The sequence below is a fragment of the Scyliorhinus torazame genome, chromosome 8, assembly GCF_047496885.1.
Source record: "Scyliorhinus torazame isolate Kashiwa2021f chromosome 8, sScyTor2.1, whole genome shotgun sequence".
NCBI lineage: Eukaryota > Metazoa > Chordata > Chondrichthyes > Carcharhiniformes > Scyliorhinidae > Scyliorhinus > Scyliorhinus torazame.
In genome coordinates this window covers 7336539-7363178 of record NC_092714.1, presented here as the reverse complement: position 1 = coordinate 7363178, position 26640 = coordinate 7336539, and positions in this window count along the sequence as shown.

Below are 26640 nucleotides of genomic sequence, written 5' to 3'. Positions count from 1 at the left end.
GGTTCTCTCACAACTAGATTGCCAACTAATCCTTTCTTATTGCACAACACCCAGTCGGCAATGGCCTGTTCCCTTGTTGGTTCCCCAAAGTATTGTCCCGAAAACCATCCGGTATGCACTCCAGAAATTCCTCCTCTGTTGTACTGTGACTAATTTGACTCACTCAATCTATATACAGATTAAAGTCACATACACCTGTGATTTCCTGTCTAATGCTATTCCCAACATTACCACTTTGGTGTTTGGTGGTCTGTATACTACCCTTAAGAATGTGTTCTGCTCCTTAATGTTTCTTAACTCGACCCATACATATTTCATATCACCTGTGCTAATATCTTTCCTCAATATTGTATCAATATTTTCTTTAATCAGCAATGCAACTCCACCACCTTTTCTTTTCTGTCTGTCCTTCCTAAAAGCTGAATAGTCCTCAATGTGTAGTTCCCATCCTTGGTCACCTTGCAGCCATGTCTCTGTAATCATGGGCAGGATTCTCCCGCAACTGGCCGGGTGGCCCGATGCCGTCGTCAAGAGCGACGCGAACCACTCTGGTGTCGGGCCAACCGGAAGGTGCAGAATCCTCCGCACTTCCGGGGGCTAGGCCAGCGGCGGAGGGGTTGGCGCCGCGCCAACCGGCGGCAAAGGGCCGGCGGGAATTGGCGCATGCTCAGAACCGCCGGCGTGGTTCCTGCGCATGTGCAGGAGGGTTCTTCTCCGCGCCAGCCATGACGGAGCCCTACAGAGGCTGGCGCGGAAGGAAAGAGTGCCCCCATGGCACAGGCCCGCCGGCCGATCGGTGGGCCCCGATCGCGGGCCAGGCCACCGTGCCCCCCCCCCCCCGCCCCCGCCGGGGCTGGATCCCCCCACGCCACCTCGAGGACTCACCTAGCCGGCCTACAAGCCAGGCCCTGCCGTGATGGACCATGTCCATTTCACGCTGGCGGGACTGGCCAGGAAACGACGGCCGCTCGGCCCATTGGGGCCTGGAGAAATGTCGGGGGAGCCGCTGCCAACGGCCCCCGACCGGCACAGCATAAACCCCGCCCCCGCCCGAAAACCGGCGCCGGAGAATACGGCAGCTGGCGTCGGAGTGGCGGGACGGGATTCGCACTGCCCCCCGGGGATTCTCTGACCCGGCGGGGGTTTGGATAATCCCGCCCCACAACTGTATCAAACCCCTTTACATCTATTGGGGCAACTAATTTGTCTATTTTATTTTGAATGCTCCGAGCGTTCAGGTCTAAAACCTTAAGGTGAGTCCTTTAAACGTACCTTGTCCCATCCCTACTATTTTTTTACAGTGTTATTATCTGATAGAGACCCTTGATTTCTTTGCCTATAGCTTTTCTCTAATTGTCTTTTTCTCTTGTTCTTGCAATTAATACGGAAAGGTCTGGTATGATGTGAGAGAGAAACTCAAATTCTCCCAGTTGTATGTTTTGTGTGTTCAGTGATCAGGGCCAATGATCTGGAATCATTAATGTTGATTGCAGGTGAGTGTCCAACTTTTCTAAATCAGGGAGAGACTGACGGGAACAATCATTTTTGTACTCTGCTTTGGCATTTCTTCTCAGTCCCTTCCCCCACTTCCTCTCCTTACAGAAGAGTAGAATCACTTCTCCCCTTCCTGCAACTCAACAGCCATCAACTGCAGTTAAACGGTGTGTGAGACATTGAAGAACTGTCTGGTTGGGTCACATGTTACAGAATGAAAATTGTATCAGATTCCAACATGCATTGTAGGTGACAGCTGCAGTTACATGATGCATTCATGTGTCATTACACAATGCTGCATTCGATTACCACAAGGTCGATCCTTTGACCTTAATGTTTTGTGAATGATCATCTTCAACAAGCAGTTCAGCTTGTCTGACTAGGGCAGGAGTAAGTTTTAAAAGACAGGCAGAGAGAAAAAGGAAGACATTTGTTTGACTGGAGAATGTTCCCCAGACAGTCTCACAGATAAAGAAGTGTCTCTTTGCAAAGTGGATCTGAGCTGCCCAGACAATACACATCCACCTTTCCCTTCCTCTCCTTGGTGGGCCCTGCTAACAGCTCCTGGCACAGGGCTGACCTGGTCAGAATGGCCAAGGAATTCTGGCATTGCAATCCCTGTCCCTAAAACAGTTATGTCATGGCTCAGAGTGTCTACGTGTTAGTTATAATGGTCTTGGGTCTTTATCCCACAAGGCGGAATAGATCCCCAATTTTCGATCAGACACCACACCCCAGATCCCAAGCATGGGGCTTATTTATTCTTGTCTCTATCTGTCCCTTTTCCTACCTTATATCTCTCATCCCATCGCTATCCAAAAACTGATTCATATTCTTATTTCTAGCTTGCTTTCCCTATTTCGGAGAGGGGGTTTGGGGATTAGTTGGATTGCTAAAGTGTACCTTCCTAATAATAATAATCTTTATTGTCACAAATAGGCTTACATTAACACTGCAATGACGTTACTGTCAAAATCCCCTAGTTCCCACATTTCAGTACCTGTTCGGGTACACAGAGGGCGAATTCAGAATGTCCAATTCACCGAACAGCACATCGTTCGGGACTTGTGGGAGGAAACCGGAGCGCCCGGAGGAAACCCACGTAGGCACGGGGAGGATGTGCAGACTCCGCACAGACAGTGACCCAAGCCGGAATCGAACCTGGGACCCTGGAGCTGTGAAGCCATGGTGCTAACCACTGTGCTACCGTGCCATCCTGTCCCCCCAGTGGTTTACCCAGCATCATGGGCAGGATTCTCCCATATCGGCGCGATGTCCGCCGACCGGCGCCAAAAACGGCGCGAATCAGTCCAGCATCGCGCCGCCCCAAAGGTGCGGAAGTCTCCGCACCTTGAGCGGCCGAGCCCTAACCTTGAGGGGCTAGGCCCGCGCTGGACTGATTTCCGCCCCGCCAGCTGGCGGGAAAGGCCTTTGGTGCCCCACCAGCTGGCGCAAAACTGACTTTGCCGGGCGGTGCATGCGCGGTAGCGTTAGCAGTCGCTGACGGCATTCCCGGGTATGCGCAGTGGAGGGGGTCTCTTCTGCCTCTGCCATGGTGGAGACCATGGCGAAGGCGGAAGAAAAAGAGTGCCCCCACGGCACAGGCCCGCCCGCGGATCACGGCACCCCCCCGGGGCCAGATCGGCCCGCGCCCCCCCCAGGACCCCGGAGCCCGCCCGCGCCGCCTTGTCCCGCCGTCTCAAAGGTGGTTCAATCCACGCCGGCTGGCGTGGGTTGACAGCGGCGGGACTTCGGCCCATCGCGGGCCGGAGAATCGCCGGGGGGGGGGGGGGGGGGGGGGGGAGGGGGGGTGGCCCGCCTACCGGCGCGGCGCGATTCCCGCCCCCCGCCGAATATCCGGTGCCGGAGAATTCGGCAACCGGCGGGGGCGGGATTCACGTCAGCCCCCGGCGATTCTCCGACCCGGTGGGGGGGTCGGAGAATCCCGCCCCATGTTCTGGACCCTCACAAATTGTTAAATTCATGGCTGATTTTGTTTAACCATCTCTTTCAGGTTCTGAAAGGGTGGTCGAGGTGGGAATTCGCACATTTAAGAAGCATTTCAATGAGCACTTGAAAGGTCACAGTGTAAAAGGCTACGGACCATGTGTTGTAACATAGGAGTAGAATAGATTGGTGTTAATGGCCAACAGTGACTCGCTAGGCCGACAGGCCTGTTTCTGTGTTATAAAAATCTATGACTTTATTTCTGATTATTTTGCAATTACTGCCCAGTCTCAGTCTTTGTTATACCTGCCCATCACCACACCTGTTCAGCTTCTACTCCACCCCCAACGCCCACCCCCTTATCCCCGATTCCCGATCCCTACTCCCCGGCCCTACCCCTTCCCACCCCCCAACCCCACTCTCAGCCCCCAACCCCACACACTGCCCCTACCTCGCTCCCGCCTCACCCACCCCTACCCCTATTCCCCTGACCCTATCCCGCTCCCTGCCCACCCACCGTCCCCCGCGCTCCCTCTCCTATCCCATCCCCTGCCTTGAGCTTGCCCCTCCTCCATCCTACTTCTCCCTCCTGTAGCTCTGTGCCTGATCTTGGAATACATCCCACACCAGATCCCGAGCTGCGGTAAAATAATTTGTATTGCTTTAAAAGATGTGGAACTCCCTACATGTGCTGCCCCACAGCCGGAATGAGTCAGAGTTATGAAACAACAAAAAACTCTCTTTCCATTATAAAACAATTCATGAGAACCACAGAAAAAAAAAGCAATTTGTTCGCATAAATTAGCATTCCATTTGCATGACATTTAGAAACACAAGTCATAAATTATGTTGATTTAGTATTGTTCTTGCCAGGCTGATCGAGGAATGAATATTGAAATCTCGTTTCCCAGGCATGTGGGAAACTCCATTATAAAACGTTATAAAACACAAGCAACCTGGCGCAATTGAGAAATGATTCACTGTACACTCATCTTGTCAATCTGTTTCTTTAACACTTTTCAAAGGGACAATAATTGCCAGAAGTATCTCTATCAAAATGAGCATAAAGAGTGACGATCCCAGGCAGTTGGAGGCACTCAACGTGATACCTCCGTGTGCATGGACAGTGTCGCCGTCTCCTGCTCGAATTCACTGTCAGTGTCAGGTCAGACTGTCTGAACGCGCTAGAGACATGGCTGGGAGAAGCTGCGGAGTGTGTCAAAAACTGGGAGGAGTGAGCGGTCAAGGTGAGGCAGACATTGGGCATGTGGAAGCAGTGTTCCCGCTCCAATGCGGGCAAGAGCCTGGTGATCGGGTGTGAGGTGCTCTCAGTGTTGCCGCATGTGGCAAAGGTGTAGATCATACCCCAATCCTGTGTCGCAGTGGTCACCCTAGCAAGTCACAAATGGGTCATGTCCACAGGGACATCATGTACAAATCTCTGAATGGGGGTGGCGGCGGCGGGGGGGGGGGGGGGGGGGGGGGGGGGGGGGGGGGGGGAGGGGGCGGTGGGGGGGGGGGAATCATACCCAACATTAGCCTCATCCTAATGGCCACCATTGTGTTTGGCTGCTTCAAGTTGTGCATAGACCCTCAGTACGCAAGCACCACATACTGAGGTCCTACTTGTTCACGGTGTTGGGACGGACGGGCCACGCTGTCACGGAACGCTCCAACCAGCTGAACCTTCCTGTATCACCGTGTCCCTCGTGGAAAAGGTTTGTGCAGAAAAACACCTCTGACCACGTGTCCATCAGGCAGTGGTCTTGCACGTAACGTCCTCCAGTCCCAAGGAAAAGAAGCAGGCTGTCAAAATCATTTGGCACAATGCCTCGTCGCTCGATATTTCAAACAAGCACCAAGGCATAACGTGGCTGGTGGTGAGAATGACATTCCCATAGCCCAAAGTCTCCGACCACTGCATGTTGCCGTGGAAGAAGCAGCGTGAGGGGTGGGGGGAGGAGGTGGTCACACACCCCGTTCTGGCACATGGCTTTGCAGAGATGGTCTAATGAGAGATATGGGGCGAGATTCTCTAGAAATGGGGCCTTGACCCCCACGCCGGCGGGAAATCCGGCGCACCCACTCCGGCGTCAACAGCCCCCGAAAGTGATGAATTCTCACATCTCTCGGGGGCTAGGCTGATGCCGGAGTGGTCCCCAGCGTCTAAAACCAATGCCAAAGGGCCGGCGCGGGTTCTCGCATGCGCTGAATGGGCGGTGTGATCTCGCGCATGCGCGGACCGCCAGCGTATCTCCGCGTATGCGCAGAACAGCCTGCTTACTTCTCTTCTCCACGCCGGCCCCCGGGTAATATAGCGGAGCCCTATTGGGGCCCGGCGCGGAGGAAAGAAGGCCCCACGGAACCAGCCCGCCCGCAGGATCGGTCGGCCCCGATCGTGGGTAAGGCCACTGTGGGCCGCCCCCCCCCCCCCCCCCCCGGGGTCGGATCCCCCCCCCCCCCCCCCCCCCCCCCCCCTGTCAGGACCACCCTCGCACACTCACCTGCCAGGTCCCACCGTGTGTGAGGTGAGTAATCCACGCCGGTGGGACTGGGCAAAACTTTACGCCCACTCGGCCCATCGGGCGGGTATCCCGCCAGCCCCCGAAAAACGGCGGCAGAGAATAGGGCAGCCGGCGTCGGGGCGGCGAGGCGGGATTCGCGCCTCCCCCCAGGGATTCTCCCACCCGGCGCAGAGTCGGAAAATCTGGCCATGTAGTTTTTGTTGAGGTTCATCCCGTGCAGCTCTGTAACCCAGGACTCTGCTCTATGGGCTGTTCCTAGGGGGGGACACTGAGACAACCATTAACTGCAGCTGCAGGATCATCAATTCGGTGAAAGATGCTCTTTGATCTGCCCGAAATCTGTTGATCTTCCAGAAATGAGTGATCCCTGGCCAAATTATTCAGACTGGCACCTCTCAAAGTCCGGGACTATGTGCTGAGGGACACAGTAAGCTTGGGGCAGCTGCCATAGAGACGCAGTGGGGGACGGTCACTGTCTAAGACCTTTCAGCCTGAGTGAACTGGAGGGCCGGTAACCATGGCAACCCGTCCGACTGTCAGCTTCCCTGAATGTGTCCAGTAAATGTAACCGTACTGAGACACTTCAAAGGCAACATGCTCGCTGGAAAAAAGTTAAATGTTATTACAATTTTCTGTTATGACAATTTGAAATGTTTTGTAATGTTCTTTTTGATCACAGAATTTACAGAGCAGAAGGAGGCCATTCGACCCATCGAGTCTGCACTGGCCCTTGGAAAGAGCACTCTCCCCAAGCCCCGCCTCCACTCTATCCCCGTAACCCAGTAACCCCTCCTAACCTTTTTGGACACGAAGGGCAATTTAGCATGGCCAATCCACCTAACCCGCACATCTTTGGACTGTGGGAGGAAACTGTGGGGAGAGGCTGTTTAGCACAGGGATAAATCGCTGGCTTTGAAAGCAGACCAAGGCAGACCAGCAGCATGGTTCAATTCCTGTAACAGCCTCCCCGAACAGGCGCCGGAATGTGGCGACTAGGGGCTTTTCACAGTAACTTCATTTGAAGCCTACTTGTGACAATAAGCCATTTTCATTTTCTTTTTCATTTTTCAAACCGGAGCACCCGGAGGAAACCCACGCAGACACGGGGAGAACGTGCAGACTCCGCACAGGCAGTGACCCAAGCCGGCAATCGAACCTGGGACCCTGGAGCTGTGAGGCAACAGTGCTAACCAGTGTGCCACCGTGCCGCCCATATATTGCTATTTTATGAATAAATAAAATTTCGGAAAAAACCTAAATGAGGTGTTCAGCAGGCGAGAGAGAGATGGGGGAATGTGCCCAGAAACACATAGAAAATCTCTCCGGCTGCAGTCAATGGGGGCCGATGTCAAGGAGGATGGCTAAGAGGCAGCAAACTCACTCTGTACCTTGGAGACTTCCAAGGTCATCTTCCGGTCCAGTGTCCGCTCTGTGGAGCAGAATGAAATGGGCTTGCGTTTCTTCTTCCAAAAGGTGCACACAGGGAGCTCAGCGACCAGCAACCTAAAGACAGATCAGAAAAGGCACACCGTCTAACATTCTGAGGGTCAGCAAATCCTTTATTACCAGAGAATGTGAAGCCCACAAAGCACGGCCTCACAGTCCTTCCTGTCGTCACATCATGGAGAGTCTGGGCATGGGGCAAGGATATCACAGAATGACTGCAGGGCATTTTTCTGGGGAAGGTGAACAGCCAGAGGCTGTGGCCCACTTTGGTACCAACACCACAGATAGGAAGGTGGATGTAGTCCTGTAATCAGAATTTAGGGAGCTGGGTAGGAAATTAGCAAGCAGGAACTCAAATGTAGTAATCTTTGGATTACTCCTAGTGCCACATGCAATTGAATGCAAAATAGGAGGCTAAGGCACATGAATGCGTGACTGGAGGGATAATGAAGGAGGGAGGGCTTTAGATTCCAGGTACGCTGGGACTGGCTCTGGGGGAGTTCCCCTAACTAATGAATCCCATGTCACTATTGCTTTTCCCTTCTCCTTCCTCCCCTCTCGTGTACAGCGAACCACCTTGTGATGCCGCAAGCCTGGCTTTGAGGAACCAGTACTCCCACCAGCTTCCAATTCAGAAAACTGATTTCTGAGTGGGACCTCAGGGGACTCCTGTACTACCTGCTCTCTTAATTGCCTGGTGGTCACCCATTCCCTCTCAGCCTCCAGGTCCGTGAACTGAGGTGTGACCATCTCTCTGAACACGCTAACCATGCAGCTCTCAGCCTCATGGATGCATCACAGCGACTCCAGCCGCCGCTCATGCTCTGAAAACCCGAGCTCCAGTTTCTGCAGTTGGCAGCACTTTCTGGCCACATGGTGGTCTAGGGCACCAGTAGTGTACACAACTTCCCACATATTACAGGACATGCATACCACACAACAGAGCTGCCCTTATGCTACTTAACTTTACTTCCCTTATGCTGACTTTATTCTCCTTTGGATTATTTATATTAAATTATTATATTGGCCCTAACTTTCTTTTCTTCCCGGCACTTCTCAATTAAATCCATGTATAGAAATTTGTTTAAAAAATAACACGCCCTTCTAATTTACAACAATTTAAAGACAGTCCCTAATAGCAGTTTCTTGCCAACCAATTAATTTATGGTTTTCCTGCGATGCCTCTCTTTTTTAAAATATCTCTCTTTTCGGACTCATTGTGGATCTGTTCAGAGTGGGTGCGACTCTCCCACTCACAGGCAGCAATCTAGTGAACCTCCTCTGAACCACCTCACTCACATTTGAGGGAGTGCTGTACTCTCAGAGGTCCCATCTTCCAGCTGAGCTACTAAATTCCCTCGCCCATCTGCTAATGGATGCAAATGTATCCCACAATTTTTACTCAAAGAAGAACGGGGAGATCTACCAGGTGTCCCGGTCAATTTTCTTTTGTTCATTTATGGAATGTAAGTATTGCTAAGAAGGCCAGCGTTTATTGCCCATCCCTAATTACTCTTTAGAAGGTGGTGGTGAGCTGCTTTCTTGAACCTTTGTAGTCCTTGAAGTGTAGGTACACCCACAGTGCTGTTAGAGGGGGAGCTCCAGGATGTTGCCCCAGCGACAGTGAAGGAACAGCCAATATATTTCCAAGTCAGGGTGGTGACTGACTCAGAGGGGAACATCCAGGTGGTGGGGTTCCCAGATATCCGTTGCTCTTGTCCTTCTGGATGGCAGTAGCCGTGGGTTTGGAAGGTGCTGCCTAAGGAGCCTTAGTGAGTTACTGCAGAGCATCTTGTAGAGGAGCAATACCTCCTGTGGCAGGAGTGAATGTTTAAGGTGGTGACTGGAATGGCAATCGATTGGGCTGCATTGTCCCGCATTCCATCAATGCCCGACTCAGATTATTTGCAGGGGACTGTGAGGACGGTACATTATGGGTAAACCCCAATATAAGCATCCTATTCGGGTGTAACAATCAAAGGACAATATGCAAAAAGCCCAATGGGACCTCCTCAGAATGCTATATTAGCACCTCCAAAAAAGGGGATTGGTGGGAATTTCCAAATGAAGGGTGCCCTGAAATTGGATGTTTAGCAAAAAGCCCTGAAAAGGATTGGGAATTGGACACAAATGCCCCGGGACACTCACAAAGGGTAACTTAGCCCTGTACAAAATCAGGACAGGATTTAAGCCGGCCCCAAACACTACACAACAGACCCAGGATATCATCCGGCAATTGTTAGAAACCGAGACCCCCACCTGGTGGGTGACATTGGAAATTGGAGCCCCAGCCTTCAAAACCACCCCCTAATATACCTCATCTCTCACCTAACCGAAGTCCTGATTGCAGTGATATATATTGGCACCCTCACATTCCAGCTCTGCAGGTGACTTACCCACCCACAGATATACACAGTCCCAGCTTCCCTTTCTGCAATTCAATGAAGGATACCCTGAAATTTATACCTCATGAACGTTTACAAACAATTGCTGCGAAATGGACCATTTGTGCCTTTTATGTTAAGATTTAGGATAGATAGTATGAAATGTGATGCTGCTGTTTTAAATTTCTGTGTTGTGAATAAGTTTTGAATGTATAAGCAAACAGCATGAGGTGAAGTGAGCTTAGTCTTTAAAATGAATTTGATTTGAAAATGAAACTGTAGTTATTAATGAATTAACTTTCTGTTGAACTGTATGTAATAACGAATTAGGTAATATTGTGTGATGCATTTTGGCTGGAGTAGAGTAGGACCTTGATTAACCAACAGGTGACTGGGAATGCAGGGCAGGTATTGATTCGAGTCTGTGATCCAACATGCTTCGCGTTCAGGATCAAGAGGATGGATATGTGGTCATCTAAAATGGCCGCCCGCAAAGGACAATGGGAATTGTGGTCAGGTTGGGACACAGACAGGACACAACTTGTGTATATTGCAAACAACAACTGAGACTTATACAGAAACTCACACCTTCTAGACACCACTCACAGGTCTTCCCGGGACAATGGGCTTGTGGTAGTACCAGGTATTGCGGTACCTAAGAGGTGGATGACCATTGGTTAGACCCAGGAGTCTACCATTGGCTGTTGTACGTAGCTCCGCCCTGAGAGGCGGAGTATAAGAACCGGTGCCATCCCAGCAGCCTTCACTTTCTGTATCGAAGCAGCTGGGGAAGAGTTCTAGCAGATTAAAGCCTTCAGTTATGGAATCACTTCGTCTTGAGAGTAATTGATTGCGCATCAATTTAATCTGCTACAACTTCAGTTGGAAGGATGGATCTCCGTATCAAACCGGAGTGCCTTCAGCTCAGCCCCTACACGGACAACTCTGCTGCTATCTTCAAACATTGCTGGCATGCTTTAAGGGCTACCTCGACACGGCTGCCGACACCCCGACGGAAGGACAAAAGATGCATCTCCTACGCTCACGGGTCAGCCCTGGGATCTACCCTCTTATCTAGGAGGTGGAGAATTATGCTGCCGCGATCGAGCTGCTAGAAGGACATTATATCCGCCCTGTGAACCAGGTCTACGCTCGTCACCTGCTGGCGACTAGGCGGCAAAGCCCCGAGGAAACGTTGGAAGATTTCTACCAGGCACTGCTGGTGCTGGGCCGAAACTGTGGCTGCCCGCCAGTTTCGGGGAGCGAGCACACGGAACTTTTGATCAGGGCTGCTTTCGTGGCAGGTATGAGCTCCCCCGATATCCGCTGAAGACTCCTTGAAAGGGACACTCTGGGACTTACTGAGGCACGGGCCCTGGCAGGGTCCATGGACGTTGCCTATAAAAACACGCAGTCCTTTGTGCCCGAACGCGCGATGGCCCCCTGGGCTGCATGGCACCCCGCAGCGGCAGCCCCACAGGCCTTCCCCCTGACCCCGCAAGCCTGCGCGGCGAGACAGCTCGCTAACGCTGCCGGGCCCCGCTGTTTCTTCTGCGGGCAGGCGAATCATCCCTGCCCATGCTGCCCGGACCGCACCGCCGCCTGCAAAGAGTGTGGCAAGAAGGGCCACTGTGTGGGGGTCTGCCAGGCCCGCGCCGTGGCCGCGGTCTCCAGCGACTATCGGAAACCCCCCATTCAGGCCCCGACCGCCCAGCGCTCACCGTCACCCCCCTATCCTAAGGCCACGTGCGACCCGCGGGCGAGGCCATTTTGCCCCCCGGACACCATGTGCGACCCATGGGTGACGCCATCTTGGATGGGGCCCCAGGCCCCCAGCACAGCCGACTACACGCTGCCCGACCAGAACCCTCAATTACTTCAGCTGGCCTCGGTGACTCTGGACCAGAGTCGGCCCCGGACGCTTGCAACAGCTACAACGACGGTCTCCATCAATGGCCACGAGACGTCGTGCCTGATCGACTCTGGGAGCACGGAAAGCTTTGTTCACCCTGACACGGTAAGGTGCTGTTCTCTTGTCACCCATCCCGTAAATCAAAGGATCTCCCTGGCCTCCGGGTCACACGCGGTGGGGATAAAGGGGTTCTGCCGAGCGAACCTCACTGTCCAAGGGAGGGAATTCAACAATTTCCACCTGTATGTCCTGCCGCACCTCTGCGCGGCTACCCTCCTTGGGCTGGATTTCCAGTGCCATTTGCAAAGCCTGACCTTTAAATTCGGCGGCCCTATACCCTCCCCCTCACTGTCTGCGGCCTCACGACCCTTAAGGTCGACCCGCCTTCCCTGTTTGCGAACCTCACCCCGGATTTCAAACCCGTCGCCACCAGGAGCAGACGGTACAGTGCCCAGGACCGGACCTTTATCAGGTTGGAGGTCCAAAGGCTGCTGAGGGAAGGGGTCATTGAAGCCAGCAACAGCCCCTGGAGACCTCAAGTAGTGGTGGTAAAGACCGGGGAGAAACATAGGATGGTCATTGACTACAGTCAGACCATCAACAGGTTTACGCAGCTGGACGCATACCCTCTCCCCCATATAGCCAACCTGGTGAACAGGATCGCGCAGTACAAGGTTTTCTCCACGGTGGATCTCAAGTCTGCCTACCACCAGCTACTCATCCGTAATGGTGACCGCAAGTACACTACCTTCGAAGCAGATGGGCAGCTCTATCACTTTTTAAGAGTTCCTTCGGTGTCACTGACGAATGTGATATAAAATAGTTACTTTAGAGATATTAGTTACTGTAATGTAGAGATAGGCCAGTCTCATTCTGGTGAGTTCACAGACAAAGGATTTCAGACCGCATGGCAAAGCAAGGAGGAGGTGTGTCCACCAAAGGAGGAGAAAAGGATGCTGGGTAATAAGGGGGCCAGAGGAAGGGATGAGAAGTGAGCCAATCAGAATGTATGACCAGGTCAGGAGGGGTATAGGATGACCTATGGGAATCGTGTTTGTGAGACTTGATACCATTTGAATTTATTTGCAGAAATCCCTTTGTCTCTTTGTTCATTCGCTTTCCTGGGTGTAGGAGACTCGATGTGTCCTATGCCTCTATGAAATGAATCAGGCTTGCAAGCCAAATAAAATAACTAATGCTGTACCTGCAAATCCATCTCGACTTTTATTGAGGCCAGACTGACGGGTAAAGAAATTTGTATTTTGTCATTTGGTGCCGGAAACCCGGGATTTCTCAAGACGGTTCTGACCAACCGTGAAATCAGAATTAGACTGATTATGAACAGGCAGAGTGGGAAGAAGGGGCCTACAATGTATAGCTGGAAAATGACCGCACATTGCTTTTTCCCCTCTTCTTATCGTCTGATTAGTCTGGTCACTCGCGGTTGGTACGGAAAGATCGTCTCGACGAAATCAAAGGTCAGTCTGGGGATTAGAAAATTAAACTGATGGGATATCATAATTGATAGTTCAGTTTTGGGTTAATTGTGTTGTTGATGAACTGATGTGACTTCAGCAGATGAAGGTTCAGTTAAATAAGTGTTTTTAACTCTGAAGATGGTTCAACTCCATGTGTGAGTTCTGATTCGTCTTGGGTTAGGTTATGGGTTGATGCGACATCTAAAAGAGATGGTTCAACTCCATGTGTGAGTTCTGATTCGGCTTGGGTTAGGTTATGGGTTGATGCGACATCTAAAACAAATGATTCAATTCCATGTGTGAGTGTTTTAAATCTATAGTTGATTAAGCTAAAATTGTACCCTTGGACTGTAGTGGCGAAAAACGCAGTTCTGAGGACTAGTTGAGATTATGGGGAATTGCTTGGATAAATTTCAAAACAAAGAACATCCATAGAACTGGATGCTGCATGTTAGTTAAAGCAGAAGTCTCTCAAAGGGTTAACAGCAGCAGCCAAAGTTAAAGACAACAGACAGTGCTTCTCACTCAGGCCTTGAGATAACAGCAGCAGCCTGTAGTGTAATCGGATACCTTTCCTTTGAGTCAGTGAACTCCAGCAAAGTTACGTTTTGAATTAATTAAAGGAAACCAGTGGGTTTCTCCACCTCTTTGATAAAAGTTATTATTTTCGAAAGTAATTGATTGAAATTGCCAGAATCTTAAGTTTTACTTACTCAAAATAATGTTTATCTCATTTTATTTGTGAATTAATAGAAACTTAAAGAAACTCACTGACACCATTTTAAAAAGTGTAAATCTGGAGATGACAGTTGACTTTGCTCCGGTATACATCACCGCAGCTAACTGCTCCCTCATTGATAGCAGCCAACATTTTTGAGAATGTAAGAAAAACTTGTTAAAAGAAAAATTGTTAAGATAAAGAATTAATTAAGTTGTAAATGTTATACAAGTTTGTGTTAAGCAAATCGTAAATTTAGTTCTGAGTTGAGATCAGAGCTAATCTTGCAAGTTGCAGTAATTCAATTTGAATTTTCAAACATTTTAAGTTTTAAAAGAACACTGTTAGAACCTTTTCAATCATTTTGCCAAGGAGCAAAAATTGCCATTGGTTATAAATAAGCAAATAAAAAAAATAAAAATAAAAAAAAAGAAAGAGCCAAAGTATGAAAGCTAAAGAGTTAATTAGATTATGGAGACAATATTGTCAAGAGGAAAGAGATAAGATCATGTTATCAAGTTGGCAGGACAATGCCCTTAAAATGGGAATTCCAATTAGTGAACAGGGTAACCAAAAAACATTACAGGTCTTGAAAAAGGATGTGCATTAAAAAAAAAATGCGCAAGTAAAGACAGGAAAGGCTCGGGTCAGACAAAAGATGGGCTACGTAGTTCAATGGCTGGCCTTGAATTGACAGAAAATGACCAATTCGATAATTTGAAAATGTCAGCAAAGGATTTCGACTGCACCTGTAGCATTGTCTGCACTAATTCCAGAACCACCAGAGTATAATAATGTATATCCAGTCACTGCTCCCCAGATCCCAATCATGCCAGTCACTCCAGCCCTTTTGGTTGATAGCGTGGGTCCCGATTTACCATCTTCACGATCACTAGGGGAAGAGGAGCTCTGTTCCACAAGCCCAGTTAGCTCTAGGACCCGATCTCGGACAGCGAGAGAAGGGCTTGATCCTAACCAGAAACAATTAAGCATACCACTTAAATCCCTTCAGACCAAGGGGAAACCGCAAATTTCGAGAACAAAGGGAGATGCCAGAGATGATTCTGAAGAGAAAGAACTCCCTCTAGTGACAGGGAGGGACGTCGAAGTCTTGGAAGAACCAGAGGAAATAGCTAGAGTGCCCCCTGGTGAGACTCGGAGACAGTTGCCGATTAGGAAGATACCAAACCTTGACGCAGTGACTGCCGGGGCCCAGCCCACGATAGACGTTTATTTCCCATGGACACCCAGTGAGATGATGGCTATTATGGCTACAATCCCAGATAGAAAAGAATCTCCTGCTGCCTTCGTGGATTCCCTGAGAACTACCATCTCAATTTATCACGCTGATTCCAGGGACCTCTGGGCCCTAGTCCAGCAGGTTTTAACCCCAGCAGAGTACCGCAATCATCTTAATCACTTGGATTATGCTAGCCACGCTGCACTTCAGCAAGCCCATGCGATAGACGGACACAAATCCTGAATGCGTTGAATAGCACATTTCAAAAGCCCATAAATATTTCTGCTATCTTAGACCTAAAACCTAAGAAGATTGAAGAGCCAGAGGAATTTCTGGAACGTTTTAATGAAATCTACCGTGGGCAGTCAGGCGACTTGCCATATCAAAATGGTCAGAATTCCTTCCCCTCAATATTGTGCTATGTTAATGCATTGCCTACCACCTTCCGTGGCTACTGCTGTGAAATGTAATAACATGAATTGGAGAGAGAACGACCCTTCCCAGATGGCAAGGGCAGTCAGATTTTATTGGAAGGAGGGTGTAGGCCAGGAAGGAGGCTCAGTTACAAAGATTAAGACTGAGTATGTAATGAAAAAGGATGATCTGCGACCCCAACAAGCGGCAGAAATGGTAGCTTACCAGCTGGAGCCCCAATATTGTGACTTTGGGTGGGTGGATCAGCGAGGGGGAGGATATCAAACCCACCCAAAGGGACCCTCAGCTCCTTTTTATGGCCCACCGTATGCACCAACAGCTTTACAACCGCCGCCCCCTCTGAGGGGCCATTTGTCTACTGGGAGAAGAGGACGGGGCAGATATAAAGGGAGCAATGCATGTTTTAATTGCGGCCATGCAGATCACTGGCAACAGGAATGCCCCTTTAAAAGACAGGCAGCAGAAGGAGGGGGTACCCACCAAGGGGAGGACAGACGAGATACACTGACTTCTCCCAGGCAAACCCTTTCCCAACACAGGATTGACTAGCTAATTTAGTCATAAGGACTCTCCAAGCAGACAGGGAACCTATTATCTCTCTGCAGATAGGAGATGAACATCACCCATTTGTAATCGACACTGGAGCAGCCATGTCTTCTCTGCAATCAGAACTTCGCCTACCACTATCCGACCACACCAAGCATTTGTCGGGGTTCCAAGGACAGGTGTGTGAGTATTCTATTTCTGAACCTGTGACAGTCACTTACGAGAATAAGTCTGCAGATCATCAGTTTGTAGTGACTACTGGATTGGACTGTAACTTGTTGGCCCGAGATTTACTGTGTATCTTCCAGCTACAGCTAGAGTGCGGAGACGAGGGGGTAACGGTTAAATCATGGAGGATGATTTCTATCACCCCCAGTGGTGGACGTTAGACATTGAACATTCACTGCATCACGTTACCCTGGCCTATGACAGAACCGGACAAAACAGGGAGTTGGAGGACAAATACCGGCCATTAATTGAGACCGAATGGCCAGTCAAAGTTACAGCCACAGTCACGGGAAAAGAAGGTACAGACGATTTTGTTACAATACCACCACATTTATGGCCACAGTCAGCTTCGGTAGGCCCTCATATTACACGTCAGGTCCACGACCAGTACCATGCCAGGGATTTGGGGCCTATGGTAAGGAGGGCAGTGGATCATTCAGATCCAACAGAGTACGCACTTCAATTCACGCCAGACGGCACTGCCATAAAATATTTTGAGGTCCCTGAAACGATTAACACTCGACTGCAGCCCCGTCTATGGACAAATTAATTCGAGAGCTGTTGCAACAGGGTATTTTGGTCCCTTGCCAATCAGAATGTAACACCCCCATACTTGCTGTGCCTAAACCAGCCAAACCAGACCAGTACCGATTAGTACAGGATTTACGTTCAATCAATGCCATCGCACAGCCGTTACATGCTCTCACTCTCCAACAGGATATTACGGTGTATAGCTCCCACTCGGTCATCGCACTATTGAGGCAACTGCAGACTCAGCATCTTACCGCAGCTCGTCAGAACAGGTATGAGATATACCTTTTGAACAATCCACGTCTGACATTTAAACACTGTACGACTATCAATCCAGCCTGTTTTCTTAGTGTCCCCCTGTCCATGAAGACGCACCTGGCCATGACTGTTTAGCCTTGATTCAGGAAACTACCACAATAAGGGACGATTTGAGTGCTATTTCGTCAGAACAACCTGACATGATTATGTGTGGTCAAATATCCCACCGGGGTTTAGTTAATGACTTACTGCAGGCCCTCCTTATGCCCGCGCAGATTTTCGTCATTAAATGCGCTGCCCACACAAATGGTAAGACCCCAGTTGACGTTGGTAATGAACAAGCAGATTGTGCAGCGCGGACAGCCGCGCAAATTCAGCAAGAGATGGTGCCTAAAATGTTAAGTCAGACTAAACGATCTACTATAAATATGTCTGCTTCTGACAAGTCAATGCCAACCATCCAAGACGTCATAAGGTTACAGGAGGACGCTCCTGAGAATGATAAACAAATGTGGAAACGGTTAGGTTGTACATATAGAACATAGAACATAGAACATCGAAAATACAGCACAGATGTGCTGTATTTGATTCTGTTTCCTCTTTATGGACCATGCCAGCACATCAGACTTATATGTCTGATGTACTGGCTTTATGTGTCACCGAATGTGTACACTTTGCAACTCATTGTGGGGCTCGGGGGACTAGTGATTTGTTGCTGGACACTTGGTGGCACCCTAAAATGCAGGAGTTGGCCCAGAGTATCAGTAATCGGTGTTTGATTTGTCAGCAATATAACACCGGCAAAGGTATCCCTTGTGGGATGGGGCAAACCCCGTTGCCCAGTGGTCCCTTTGAGACGCTACAAATGGATTACATTGAGTTGGAAAGGTGTCAATGTTATAAATATGTTTTGGTCATTGTGGATGGGTTCAGCAGGTGGGTTGAGGCGTATCCGACTATCGATAATAAAACTGCTACTGTGGTTAAAGTTCTGATGCGGGAAATCATTCCCCGGTACAGTATACCAGCTCAGTTGAGTTCTGATAACGGGCCTCATTTTCTTGGACAGATTAACCTGCCTCCCTTCCCCAGTGCTATTTTACAGGTGTGGAGAATGATGGGGTGGCTACGCACCGTCTGTGTGATATTCGGCCTCACCTCGCTTGGAGTGTTATTGGCGACGGACATGGAAAAGGGAAATATTATCTACATCTGTAACCCCAACCAAACTACAAGGACATTTCATTTATGCAAAGGTGATGTTCTTCGCTGCCCCCATATACGAGGACATAGTATCGACTCATGGAAGGTCACCAAATTCAAGGAAAATGCAGGACTCATGAAGCAATTGCACCGGTCCCGGCGATGGGAAGGGAACATTATATGGACATTGCCTTGTTTTTGGAATACATGTAAATTAGATTTTGGATGTGTTAAGATTGGTGCGATAAAGATAACATCAGGCCGTCAGGAGAGTGTAGGAAGAGGCTGTGAGAGAGAGAGAGGGACTAGAGAGAGGATGGGGCGTGTGAGAAGGGAAGTACAACTAGAACGTAGGTTATCAGGAGATACACTTAATTTAGTTAAAGGCCAAACTGAGGAAAACCCGGGTAGTATGAATCACTTCTACCAGATTTACCACCGCTTGTATGGCCACGGACGGGTTGTCTGCTACCCGAACCCCGCAGCGGTGTCTAGGTTATTTTCTGTTTCAGCGCTTTGGGGCACTCCCCAAACGGTGGGTCATTGTCAGCGTTCCGAGCCACCGCCCGAGCAAGTCACTCTTCCTTACGATCCGGGTTCAGCACCACCGGCTATTTGCCTTCCCCTTCCTCGGGATAATTCCCACTCACAGTACGATAGGCTGCAACAGTGGAGGGCGTATATACCTAGCCACTTCACTCCCAATAGGGATTCCCGGTCGTACGAGAATTGTTTCAGCAGTGAAGGATACGGCTGTTTGCTGGTAGAGGTGGAAACGAATATAACATGTCTGTTCCCCACCTGTACGGACAGGAGGTGCCATATCACCCAGGCGTCTGGCCAATGCGTTTGTTACAACACCACTGGCGTTCTATTGAACGCCGGCCTCCAGCTCCTTTGTGGCTGGGCGAATGTCTCTCATATCACTGTTGGGACTAGGGCTTTCCGCATTGCTGGGCGGCCCGAATGGGCGTTCCAAAGCTGGATAAACTGGGCTACTGGGGGATCCCTACGCAACCGATATACTGATTGTGATGCTCACCTGTACACGGAACAAGGATACTACTTTCTTTTTTAATGGTACAGCAACTAATGTTTTGTCACCCCCATTTCCCCACCAAATTGCTATTGGGACTCTAGTCCCTACCACAGTCCCCTGCCCCTCGGCGTGGATGCTGCATAATCAGTTAGCACGCCGGGCAGTCTCGGCTGAATTTTGCGAGAACTGGAAAAAACCTCAGGTTCTCGCACCCAACCCGGGCCCCTCAGCCCGGTGGGGAATTCGGAGCGTCTTGACACTGGGAGGTGTGGGGGGGTTCCTTGGCTGTCAGCGATAGGAATTATTTTATTTGTGGCCTTACCATCTTGGGAAATGAAACCTTGGGAGCCTTCGGGGCAATAACCAAGGAATTGTCTCAGCTGCGGTTGTTTGCAATGCAGAACCGGTATGCTCTTGACTATCTTCTGACCCGTGAGGGTGGGGTATGCGCCATAGTAAAGGGCAAGTGTATCATGGGAGTTCAGGACTTGACCGCTAACATCACTAAATTTATGGATCACATACGGGATCACCTGGACAGAATGCAGGATCCTGGCTCTCGGGGTAACTGGGGATTTGGAGATTGGAAGGACTGGTTGATAAATATGGCCATGTATTTAGCAGTGGCTATTGGCTGCATCTTTGTGGGCCCAGCCATCCTTAAATGTGTGATGGGTAGAATGCGGGGTACACTGGAACAGATCAACGCCCCTAAAATCTTGGCTGTCAAAATCCATGAGGGTGCAGCAGATGAGGGGGGCCACGCCAGGAATTGGAAATGCAGCGACGGATCTTTTTAGATGAGGGACCGTAGCTATGGATTGGATAGTTCGGTTATCATGGAATGATAAAAGGAGGGAATAACGAATGTGATATAAAATAGTTACTTTAGAGATATTAGTTACTGTAATGTAGAGATAGGCCAGTCTAATTCTGGTGAGTTCACAGACAAAGGATTTCAGACCGCATGGCAAAGCAAGGAGGAGGTGTGTCCACCAAAGGAGGAGAAAAGGAGGCTGGGTAATAAGGGGGCCTGAGGAAGGGATGAGAAGTGAGCCAATAAGAATGTATGACCAGGTCAGGAGGGGTATAGGATGACCTATGGGAATCGTGTAAGTGAAACTTGATACCATTTGAATTTATTTGCAGAAATCCCTTTGTCTCTTTGTTCATTCGCTTTCCGGGGTGGAGGAGACTAGATGTGTCCTATGCCTCTCTGAAATGAATCAGGCTTGCAAGCCAAATAAAATAACTAATGCTGTACCTGCAAATCCATCTCGACTTTTATTGAGGCCAGACTGACGGGTAAAGAAATTTGTATTTTGTCATCACGAACGGGGTCTCGGTCTTCCAGCAAGAGATGGACCGAATGGTTGACCGGTACGGCTTATGCGCATCGTTCCCGTATCTGGATAACGTCACCATCTGCGGCCATGACCAGCAGGACCACGACACAAACCTCCGCAAATTTCTCCAGACCGCAGAAATCCTTAATTTGACCTACATTAAGGATAAATGCGTGTTTGGCACCGACAGTCTAGCCATTCTAGGCTTCGTAGTGCGAAGTGGAGTCATAGGCCCCGACCCCGAGCGCATGCGCCCCCTCATGGAGTTCCCCCTCCCTCACTGCCCCAAGGCCCTAAAGCGCTGCCTCGGGTTCTTCAGCTATTATGCACAGTGGGTCCCCAATTACGCAGACAAAGCCCGACCCATGATCCAGTCCACAACCTTCCCCCTGTCGATGGAGGCCCGCCAGGTCTTCAGCCGCATCAAAGCAGACATCGCAAAAGCCACGATGCGCGCCATCGACAAGACCCTCCCCTGCCAGGTCGAGAGCGATGCGTCCGACGTAGCTCTGGCGGCCACCCTCAATCAAGAGCGCAGGCTGTGGCTATCTTCTCCCGCACTCTCCATGCTTCCGAAATTCGCCACCCCTCGGTCGAAAAAGAGGCCCAGGCCATAGTAGAAGCTGTGTGACACTGGAGGCATTAGGCCGGCAGGAGATTCATTCTCCTCACGGACCAACGGTCGGTTGCCTTCATGTTCGATAATGCGCAGCGGGGCAAGATTAAGAACGACAAGATCTTGCGGTGGAGAATAGATCTCTCCACCTACAATTACGAGATCTTGTACCGTCCGGGGAAGCTGAACGAGCCTCCTGATGCCCTGTCCCGCGGCACATGTGCCACCGCACAAGTGGACCGCCTCCGATCCCTCCACAAGGACCTCTGCCACCCGGGGGCAACCTGCCCTACTCCATCGAGGAGGTCAGGACAGTCACCAGGGACTGCCAAATCTGCGCGGAGTCAAAACCACACTTCTACCGGCCAGTGGGGGCGCACCTGATAAAGGCTTCCCGTCCCTTTGAACGCCTCAGCATGGATTTCAAAGGCCCACTCCCCTCCACTGACCGCAACACGTACTTCCTGAACGTGATTGACGAATACTCCCGGTTCCCGTTCGCCATCCCCTGCCCAGACATGACCACAACCACCGTCATCAAGGCCCTCCAGGGTATCTTTACACTGTTCGGTTTCCCCGCATACATACACAGTGATAGGAGGTCCTCCTTTATGAGCGATGAACTGCGTCAATTCCTGCTCAGCAAGGGCATCGCCTTGAGCAGGACGACCAGTTACAGCCCCCGGGGAAAAGGCCAGGTAGAGAGGGAGAACGGAACGATCTGGAAGACCGTGCTGCTGGCCCTACGGTCCAGGACTCTCCCAGTGTCCCGCTGGCAGGAAGTCCTCCCGGTGGCCCTCCACTCCATCCGGTCACTGCTCTGTACGACCACAAATCAGACACCTCATGAACGTCTCCTTGTTTTCCCCAGGAAGTCCTCCTCCGGGACCTCGGTCCCAACCTGGATAGCGACACCCGGACCCACCCTGCTTTGGAAACATGTGAGGACACACAAGTCGGACCCGTTGGTCGAGAGGGTCCACCTGCTGCACGCCAACCCCCAGTACGCCTACGTAGCGTTCCCTGACGGCTGCCAGGACACAGTCTCCCTTCGGGACCTGGCGCCCGCTGGAGCCCCACGCGCACCCGAACCATTGCCCCCACCCCCACCCTCCCCACAGCACCTGACTGGAGGGTCAGTACTCCCGCCGTTCCTGCCTAGGCCCGACCACACACCGACGCCCCCTACAGGCGCTTTCTCCCCTGTCCATCTTTTGCCCCAACAGCGCCGCCTAGGGGTGACGAAGCTGCCAGGGAGGACGACATCACGCTCCCGGAGTCGCAACCGCCGGGACCCCCATCAGAATCACCGCCGAGGCCCAGACGCTCCAGAAGGACGACCAGGCCACCCAATCGACTGATTGCTGCACTATGAACACTTTGTAAATTCCCTCAACATCACGGTACCTCCATACCTGGTCATACCATGCGAAAGGCGACTATTAACGCTGGCCACCACCCCCGCCGGGCTCTTTTTTAACAGGGGGTGAATGTGGTAGTACCAGGTATTGTGGTACCTAAGAGGTGGATGACCAATGGTTAGCCCCAAGAATCTACCATTGGCTGTTGTACATAGCTCCGCCCTGAGAGGCGGAGTATAAGAACCGGTGCCATCCCAGCAGCCTTCACTTTCTGTATCGAAGCTGCTGGGGAAGAGTTCTAGCAGATTAAAGCCTTCAGTTATGAATCACTTCGTCTTGAGAGTAATTGATTGCGCATCAGGGCTCCAGATTGAAATTTAGTGGCAGACACGGGGGCACCTGCTTGCCTTATTTGGGAGTGCCTACGTGCCTTGGACACTAACGCCCATGACCGACTAGGCCCCACCCAGCCATCAAGGTACCCACCCATAATTGACCAGGATCGATCAGGGTGATCAAAATCCTATCGATCCATTGGATCCGTACCTGGGACCGCCCAAAAGAGCGCGAAAGACCGGAGGAGAAGAGGAACTGCGCGACCAACATTCTGCCTCTTTTGGGACCGGCTTCTGTCCACCAACTGCAGCACATCGACCAGCCAAGTTCAAGGACCCGTGACCTCCACCTTAAGACGATACTCGGCCTAGACGAACCAGTGAACCTCCAGCCGCCACACGTGAGGAACCAGATAAAGGCTTTATCGAACCTGCACTGAGCCGGCCACTTGGAAGTTAAGTAAAGGTTGTTTAAACTGCTAACTATAGTCTAATGTGTAAGAGTGTGTAATTTATTAAGTATAGAACTAGTCATATGTTCAATAATAAACTGTGATTATACTAAATACTTATTGTGTGGTCGTTTGTCCAATACACGGAACACACTCGCACACGGTGGTTATTAATATTAATAAAAGACACGGAAGTCAACACCATCAACACGCAACTCAGATTATTTGCTACTTCATTGGCTATCAGTCATTTTACAGGTAGTGATTGGCAACTTCCTGGTGGGGTGGGGCGGGGGGGTGGGGGAGGTAATTTGAACAATAAGCAAAGTGCTGAGCGGGACCACCCACCCCATGTGCACCTTTATGATCCAGATTCACTTTGAAGGATGGCCTTTGAGGATGTTTACGTCCCCAAATCAGAATATTGAAAGTACTTATCACTCTTTCCACACCACAAACCACTGGAACCTAAGTTTCAGTGAGCCGCCTCCAGAGATTTGGTTAGCCTACCGCACATTACTAAAGGTGGCAGCAATTTGAAGTTGGACTTGCTGAGATAGGCTGAGCTGAATCTCCTCCCACTGTCAGACTCCATAATGGACTTTACCCTCCAAATTAACCTTTTATTACAACCAATGACCACAACTCATGAGGCCTGGAAGCCTGCCCACCATCAACAAGGCACAAGTCAGTAGTGAAATGGGATACTCTCCACGTACCTGGATGAGTGCAGCTCCAATACGCAAGAAGCTCCACATCATCCAGGACAAAGCAGCCCCACTTGATGAGCACCCCATCCATCACCTTAATCATTTACTTCCTCCACCACCGAGGAACAGTGGCAACCGGGTATATCATCTACAAGTTGCACTGCAGTAACTCACCAAGGTTCCTTAAGCAGCACCTTCTAAACCCACAACCGTCACCACATCAAAGGAAATGGGCAGCAGGCGCATGAGAACCCCACCACCTGGAGGCTCCCCTCCAAGTCACTCACCACCCTGACTTGGAAATAATGGCCATTTCTTCACTGTTGCGAGTACAAAATCCTGGAATTCTCTCCCGAACGGCACTGTAGGCGTACCTACACCACATAGACTGCGGCACTTCAAGAAGACACCTCACCACCACCTTCTCAAGGGCAATTAGGGATGGGCCATGAATGTTGCTATTGACATTACCTCTCGCTTCTCCCTTGAAGCACGAGGACACAGTCCTCTAGCTCGGAATCTGGGTTCAAGGGTTGGTATTATTTGTCCCTATCATGTTGCACTCTCACTGGTTGTGGAGCCTCTAACTTGGTGGATGGCTGGCTGGGATCTGCAAAGTGAAACCATGTAGAATTGATTTTACCTCTTTTCTTTGTCTCTTCCAATTTTCCATCCCTCTGGTTTGCTGGGTTGTAACTTCCCCTGAAGAGCAAGCACTAGTGTGAGCTGAATGGACTGCCCAATTGTATCTACCCATTTGTCATGTGTAACCCGAGACAATGTGTACGGGTGGTCTATTCAGCAAGGGGTGACATCACACCCCACCCGGCACCACCTTCCCTCCAACCTTTCCTCAGTCTGGCCGGTTATAAAGAGGACAATTGTAACATCCTAGCTCCTGTCAGGTCAGAGTCTATTCACCCAGGACCAAGGACAATTCTCAACACTGATTTTATAGCCCAAAATATTTCTCCACTGGCTCCAGAATCTCCCTCTTAAGGGAAAGGATCTGTCTCTTGTTCTGTTGTCATCGAATCCGTTGCTCTGTTGTAAAGCAGCCTCGTTAATAATCACCCAGTCTAACTCAGTCTGAAAGGTATAAATGAGGTTATTATTCATGTCTTGACAAGTCGATGATATACAGACACTGCTCGTGAACAAATATCACCCAGAAATGGGAGAATAAACTCCTTGAGTACTGACCTTTGTGCTCTGTTGCAACGCTCATTAACTCCAGTTGGGTGGGATGGGAGTAGGAACTCGACAATTGGTCTCGGTGCCCTGGCTAAGGAGGGGAAGAATATTCAGCCAACGTCCCCCCCTGATGTTTACAATGTAGTTTTCACATCGGGACAGACATGGAAGCACGGAGAATAAAGTTCAGCGCTCCACAATCAAATAGATGGCCAAAAATCACAGCCTCAGATCTCAGTTCCTTCATCAAGGGCCTGTACTCTGGGAGGTGAATCCCAGTCGGGGAGGATGAGTAAAACTGGTCGGGCAAAGGATACGCAAACAACCCTTGGCCCAACATTTAGTTAGACAAGCTTCTGTGCTTCCCCATTTCGCCTCAGTCTCTCGCACTCTGGGCTATTGGCTGCGATTTTCCAGCTGTGTTGCGGTGGGACCCGCTGTGGGAGGGCCCAGCCCCTACCAAAATTCCGTCTGCTTTCAGTGGACAGGATTATTCCACTGGCAGGTGCGGCTGGAGAATCCCACCCATTGGGCAGGATTCTCTGACCCCGCACCGGGTGGGAGAATTGCCGGGGGGGGGGAATCAAGCGACGCCGCTCCGACGCCAGTCCGCTGATTCTCCGGGGCGCCAATGGCGCCGGTGCAGCGCCGGTTGGGGGCCGCGTTCCCAGCAATTCGCCCCGCGCGATGGGCCGAGTGCCCACCGAGTTCGGCCAAGTCCCGCCGCGTCGTTCTCGTGTGGCCCTAACCGGTGGGACCTCGGCGTTCTGGGTGTGGGGGGCGGCCTGGTGGGGGGGGGGATCCGGCTCTGGGCGGGGGGGGGGCCTCCACGGTGGCCTGGCCCGAAACCGGGGCCTACAGATCAGTGGGCGGGCTTATCCTGGTGGGGGCCTATGTTCCTCAAAGCCTGGCCCCTGCAGCTCTCCGCCGTGTTGCATCGGGGCCGGCGCGGTGAAGGCACGCGCGAACCCGCGCCGGCGTAGCACGCATGCGCAGACCCACGGCGCCCATTCGGACGCTGGTATCGGCAGCTGGAGCAATGTGAGACTCTCCAGTGCTGTACTGGCCCCCTGAGCGGCGCAGGATCGCTGCTCCTCGGGGCCTGTTGACGCCGTCGTAAAACGTGACGGTGTTTACAACGGCGTCAACAATTAGCCTCAGGATCAGAGAATCCCGACCGATGTTTCCACTTGTTGGGAAAACGAGAACCAGAGGACACAATCTCCGACTAAAGGGACGATC